Below are 7322 nucleotides of genomic sequence, written 5' to 3'. Positions count from 1 at the left end.
TTATTTTGGTTTTATCTTTACTTAGTTGTCTGGTTTTATTTTGGTTTTATCTTACTTAGTTGTCTGGTTTATTTTGGTTTTATCTTACCAGTTGTCTGGTTTATTTTGGTTTTATCTTACTTAGTTGTCTGGTTTATTTTGGTTTTATCTTTCTTAGTTGTCTGGTTTATTTTGGTTTTATCTTACTTAGTTGTCTGGTTTATTTTGGTTTTATCTTACTTAGTTGTCTGGTTTTATTTTGGTTTATCTTACTTAGTTGTCTGGTTTATTTTGGTTTTTATCTTACTTAGTTGTCTGGTTTATTTTGGTTTTATCTTACTTAGTTGTCTGGTTTATTTTGGTTTTATCTTACTAGTTGTCTGGTTTATTTTGGTTTATCTTACTTAGTTGTCTGGTTTATTTTGGTTTTATCTTACTTAGTTGTCTGGTTTATTTTGGTTTTATCTTACTTAGTTGTCTGGTTTATTTTGGTTTTATCTTACTTAGTTGTCTGGTTTATTTTGGTTTTATCTTACTTAGTTGTCTGGTTTATTTTGGTTTTATCTTACTTAGTTGTCTGGTTTATTTTGGTTTTATCTTACTTAGTTGTCTGGTTTATTTTGGTTTTATCTTACTTAGTTGTCTGGTTTATTTTGGTTTTATCTTACTTAGGTCTCTTTTCTTTCTCTTTCTCTTCTGTTATTCTGTTTCTCGCTTTCTCTTCCTCTTTCTCTTTCTTGTGTTTTCTCCACATACTTTTCCTCTGTTAATTTTTTATTTATTTATTTTCTTTCTTTCTTTCTATATCTTTTTTTCTCTCTCTTTTTCTCTTTTTTTCTCTCTCTCTCTCTCTCTCTCTCTCTCTCTCTCTCTCTCTCTCTCTCTCTCAGTTTAAATCTTCTCCCTTTCTTTATCCATCAATCATTTCTCTCTTTCTCTCTCTCTCTCTCTCAGTTTAATCTTTTCTCTCTCTTTCTCCATCAATCATCCCTCTCTTTTTCTCTCTCTCGCAGTTTAATCTTCTCTCTCTCTCTCTCTCTCTCTCTCTCTCTCTCTCTCTCTCTCTCTCAGTTTAATCTCTCCTCCATCAATCTTCTCTCTCTCCCTCTCTATCTCTCTTTTCTCCAGTTTAATCTTCTCTCTCTCTCCTCTCTCTCCCTCTCTCTCTCTCTCTCTCTCTCTCTCTCTCCATCAATCTTCTCTCTCCCTCTCTATCTCTCTTTCCTAGTTTAATCTTCTCTCTCTCTCTCTCCATCAATCTTCTCTCTGGCTCTCCCGGAAATAGGAAGCCCGTATTAAGTACTGAATTACTTCGACCTTTAATTATTATAGCGGTATTGTTCTGTCGGTGGACCGTGTGTGTTTGTTGTTTGTGTGTTTTGTTTGTTGTTTATGTGTGTGTGTGTGTGTGTGTGTGTGTGTGTGTGTGTGTGTGTGTGCTCGCGCCTTATACATTTCCCCACATTTAAAGACAGCTGAAATTTGATGGGAGGTGCGTGAGGCTTATAGGCGCTGGTCATGTATACAGCACCTATCCTGCCTCCCCCCCCCTCACTCCACCCCGGGTCAAGCCGGTAATACTCCATTCCTGCAGGTTAATTAGGGCAGGTAAACAGTGACATAGTGACTTGATGGCGCCAGTGTCCTCACCTTCATTATGACGTCATTATGTAAACAAGGGACGAGGGGGTGGGTGTGGGGGTAGGGGAGGGGGTGGGGAGTAGGGAGGGGGTAGTTAGTGTGTTTTTTTTTGTATGTGTGTAATGGTTAAGTAGCCCAGGGCGACTTGTTGAGTGAGTGTTGAGTAATCCTGTGTTTTATTTAAAGTTCTTCGTTTACTCGTTCACTCTTGTTGTGTGTAATAAGGGTGGATGAGTGTGTGTTTGTGTATGAGGTTAGTATTAGTGTTAGTGTTAGGTTAGGTTAAGTTAGTGTTGGTTAGAGTATGTGTTAGGTTACTGTTAGTGTTAAGTTAGTGTTAGGGTAGTTGGGGTAGTTAGGGTAGGTTGGTGCTAGGTTAGGTTAGTGTTTGTGTGCTTACACGTATGCATACAGTATATCAATGTGTGTATATGCGTGAGTATAGTATTTTTTTACCTTTCTGTGTTTGTTAATATTTGTGTGTATGCGGGTTTGTGTGCGTAAATGGGCGTGTATGTGAGTGTTTGTGTTTACACCTGCATAACAGTATTGTAGTGTGTGTGTGTGTGTGTGTGTGTGTGTGTGTGTAGCGGGGTTTGTATGTTTGTTGTTACGAACCCCTCCACCAATTGTCATGATCTACCTACCCAGCACCACGAGCAACGCCATCTAGGGACGAGACACGAGTATGACTCGTCTTAGGTACCACTCCGGGGTTTCCCTTCTCCATATCCTGGTTGTTGGGTCACTTCCTCCAAGTCTTCTTTGTCAGCTCCAATTCGAGGAGAGAGCACTTGGCTCTGGGAAGTGACCACAGGATCACCTATCCTCTAAACCTACGGCACAGTGACTACCTACCGTCTTCTACAATACTCAGCCTTACTCGTCAGCCATCTCAGCTCCTCACTTAAGTATTTGTAATCTTGTATTGCCTCTCCCACCTCCACCTTGCTTCACGATTGTTTTATGTTGTATTAATATGTATATACTGTTAATGTTTAGGTTAAGTTTGGTTAAGGGTAATTTATAGGAAGCTGAATATTTTGTTTAGGGATTTATGGTACTTTATTATACACAACAAAAACTCGCATCCTTTGTCTACCCTTTTATAGTCCGATTGTCTTTGTTTTTTTATTGTTGTTACCTGTTGGGATCTGGGTAGACTTTTAACTATATTCTAAATCCCCAGCTCGTAACATTGTGTATTCGTGTACTTTCTCATGTGTCAGTCGTCCGTGTGTTCATGCGAGCAGGCGTGTTGGCGTGTGTGTGTACGCTACAGTTATGCGTCCGTGTCTGGGTGCAGTGTTTGTGTACGTGTCTGTGCGTATGGTCACGCAAGGGTAGACTCCTGGACGTGAGGTCGGCGTGTGTGTGTTTATGTGTGCGTCTCGGACCGCTAACAGCCTTGCCCCCGCCACGTACAGTAATTAACTGATCGTGCGTGATTGTGGTGGTGTTGTAGTGGTGGTAGAGGTAACGATGGTGGTGGGCGTGGCGGCAGTAGCGGTGGTGGAAGCAGTAGTGATGGTGGTGGTAACGGTGGTAACGGTACTAGTTATGTGATGATGGTGATGGTGGTGGTTATTTTGTGGTAGTAGTAGTAGTAGTAGTAGTAGTAGTAACTATAATAGTGTTGGTGATACTTATTGCAGGAGTTTGGTAGAGAGATGTTAGGGTACTACTAGTAATAGTAGTAAGTAGTAGTAGTGATAATAGTGATATTAATATTGGTAGTAGTAATAATAATAGTGATAGTAATAATAGCAGTAGTAATAGTGGTAGTAATAGTAATAGTGTTAGTAGTGGCTTATCACTACTTATTCCCTAGTTGAATTTTCCCTCATAATTTAACTTAAAATAACTCCCTTAATTATGGTAGAGTCTCAGTATAATTTCATCACCATTTACACATTCATTTATCCTTACACCTTTAAGTGAATCATATCGATAGTTCCAGTTAAGAGAAAAAAAAACTATCTTACGATCCTTTGAAAATCCATCTTTGTCTTGTGGCTTAAATGGCCCCCAATTCTGATCGTTACTCAAATATACTCTTATGGTATTATTCTTCCCTTGAATTTGAGAATAATTTTTTTTTGTCGTAACTTATGTGAGTCAGGTAGAAGTAGTTTTCGATATTAAGGAGAACAATTTAACGAAAGAACTCTTGTGAATCCGTTTTTCTATCGTAACTTAAAGCAGCCAGGTAGAGGCATTTTAGGAGATAAGTAACTGAAGATTAACCCCTATAAGCTTATTTTACCTGAGGATTAAACACCCTAACGTAAGATAGGGGTTAGGTTAGGTTAGCGTTAGGTTAGGTTAGCGTTAGGTTAGGTTAGCGTTAGGTTAGGTTAGCGTTAGGTTAGGTTAGCGTTAGGTTCGGTTAGCGTTAGGTTAGGTTAGCGTTAGGTTAGGTTAGCGTTAGGTTAGGTTAGCGTTAGGTTAGGTTAGCGTTAAGGTTGAGTTGGCGTTAGGATAGGTCAGCGTTATGGATTAGGTTAGCGTTAGGTTGGAGGTTAGCGTTGGTTGAGTTAGCGTTAGGTTGGGTTAGCGTTAGGTTAGGTTGGCGTTAGGTTATTTTTGGCGTAAGGTTAGGTTAGCGTTAGGTTAGGTTAGCGTTAGGTTAGGTTAGCGTTAGGTTAGGTTAGCGTTAGGTTAGGTTAGCGTTAGGTTAGGTTAGCGTTAGGTTAGGTTAGCGTATGGTTAGGTTAGCGTTAGGTTAGGTTAGCGTTAGGTTATGTTATCGTGAGGGTGGTTAATCTTAAGGTATCGTTGTTCCGTAACTCAGGTGGGTTAATGGAATAATTAACCGCACGAGCCTTATAGTATACGGCCCTCTAGCCAGTTGTTGTGGTGCCTGAGGGCGTGGTGGGCGTGAGAACATGTCGGCCCCTGGGGTGAAAATTCGCCTGTTCCTGGATGTATGTAGGCGTGTCCAATACAGTCAGGGTCAAAAGTTCGCTCCCGCCCCAAAAAATGAAGCAGCATCGACCCCAAATGAGATGAAACAGTCAGGGTATAAGTTAGTTCGGAGACTCATTGACTCATTCCCGTGGTTCAGTTTCACCACTAGGAGCGAACTTTTGTCCCCGACTGTATCCCTCCGCCTGTGTAATCCACGTACTGGGCACCACTTGGTCTCATACCGTGATTATTGTGTTTACGTGTGCATGCCCAGGGATGTATATAATGCCTGCGTCATTATATAATTAAAGACCTTTATGCACACACACACGCACGCATATACACACGCATAGACACACACACACACATGCAGACACGCAATCACACACAGACACACACACAATCACACACAGACACACACACGGAGTTAAGCACGGAATATAATGGAGTATGACCCACTTGTAGTATGACTGCGGTTACACACACACACCGGTATCTGTTACCTCTGTATGAATAGTGGTCGTTGGGTGGACTGTGGGTAATAGAGAGAGAGAGAGAGAGAGAGAGATCACCACTAAAACATACCTGTATCTTATTTTTTCCCCAGTAGGAGCAGGTCATAAGGAAGGCCATCCTGGAAATGTCACAGTCATCACCAGACAATGTGGGATTATTTGTGGGAGATGAAGGTCTTGTGTGTGTGTGTGTGTGTGTGTGTGTGTGTGTGTGTGTGTGTTCACGGGGTTGTAATAAATAGGAATTAGGACAATTAATTATGACAATTTCACACTCCAGGGACATTTGGTACAATGAATTATAAAAATTTCAACAATTCTTCCACTGATCCCGATTTAGCATGTCGAGGTCGACCTACACTGATGTTTTAATAAATACATAATTTTCGACCCCTCCCATTTTTTTTTGCGGCCGAAAAAATAACTTGGCTTGAAATCTCAGCACTGATGAAGGATCCGTGTAGACCCGATCACGTTGATAAATAAGTTACATATTATCTTTTCTTTCTGATTCTAAAACCTCTCCATACTAATGTGTTCGGGGGTAAGCGTTGACTTTACCCCTTGGCTGACCACCAATTAACTGCCTGGTCTGTATGTTTCTGGAGGTGAGGGGCGGATGGAGGCCCCCAGTCTGTGTGGGTTGTAAGTGTCGTGGGCTGTACATGACACTAGAGGATGAGTTTATCCTTGGAGTGCCACGTTATCTCGTCTTTCTTGACCCACCACGTCTGATTGACACTATTCCTGACACCTGGCTTGCATAGTACACTTTTGCTGACACCTTGCTGACACAGCACACTTCTGCTGACACTTGGGTGACACAGTTCACTTCTCCTGACACCTGGGTGACACAGTTTCCTCCTGACAGTCTTGTACTTCATTCAGTCACACCAGGTAACATTTTACATCAGAGTTATGGCATTCCCTCCCTCCCTCCCTCCCTCCCTCCCTCCCACCCTTTCCTTATCTACCTCTCTCTTCCTCCTCCATCCCCCGCCTTCCCCTCCCTCTCTTATCCTTCCTCCCCTTCTTCCTTCCTCTCTCCCGCCTTTCCTTCCTTCCTTCTTCCTTCTCTCTCTCCCTATACCTTCCTTCTTTACCCTCCTCCCTCCCTCCTTCCCTCCTCCCTCCCTCCCTCCCTCCTCCCTCCCTCCTCCCTCCCCTCCCTCCCCCCTCCCTCCCTCTCCTCCCTCCCCCCCCCTCCCTCCCTCCTTACCTGACATTTTAAGACAGTGTCCCTGGGTGAGCCGAGACTCGGTATTGACATCTGTTCATCTGTCCATCAATCACTGAACGACACCCACTTGCGACCACGTCATCCACCTTCAACCACTAGATGACAACTACCATTGGTCACGTCACCCACCATCAACCACATCATCCACAAACCACCTCAACCACTATCAATCACTGGACGACATCCACCTGCAACCACATCATCCACTAACCATTTCAACCACTATCAATCGCTGGACGACACCCACCTGCAACCACGCGTCATCTACTGTCATTCACTTCATCCATCACTACATAAACCATGTTACAAAACGTCACCCACCACCAACCACGTCATCCATTATCAACCACACACCTACCAAATAAAACCAATCACATCACTCACCAATACATCGACAAATCACCCACCAATACATCAACCACGTCATCCGCCATCAATCACTCCATCCAATTTCAGTGCACCAAACGCCACCCCGTGTGCTCAAGGCTTGACGCTCTGTGGCGGCCATATTAGCACCCTAAGAGAGTCTCGCCCTGTAGTTATGTTGTTTATCTCAAGTTGTCAAGGTTACGTCGTAAGATTTTCTGATACTATGTAAATGACGAGTCCTTGTGGGTGATCGAAAAGTCCCTGTGCACTTGAAGTAAATTTGAATATAGTTTTTCCTTGTTATATCTACATTATTATAGACATTATTATATACATCTCTCTATATAAAGTTTATATAGGAAGTGGTATTCATTTATAATATTTACTTTGAAAGTTTATATGATTTTTTATGTGTAGAATAAGGTAAATAAGTGGGTTTTTTAATCAGTTCAGGTGCATAGGGATTTTTCGATCACTTTGGCATCTTGTTATGTAGCGTTTGGTAATATCATGAACGGCGTATCTGATGTAAATTATGTATGTATATATTTATAGAATGTTGGTACTTTAATATTTTTTTTTAAGTCATGGTACTTAAAATGTTATCATACTCAAGGGGTTAAGTCATCGTCCTCAAAGGGTTAAGTCATCATAGTCAAAGGGTTAAG

Source organism: Homarus americanus, unplaced genomic scaffold, assembly GCF_018991925.1.
Source record: "Homarus americanus isolate GMGI-L3 unplaced genomic scaffold, GMGI_Hamer_2.0 scaffold16430, whole genome shotgun sequence".
In the NCBI taxonomy this organism is placed as follows: domain Eukaryota; kingdom Metazoa; phylum Arthropoda; class Malacostraca; order Decapoda; family Nephropidae; genus Homarus; species Homarus americanus.
This window is presented reverse-complemented; position numbering follows the sequence as displayed.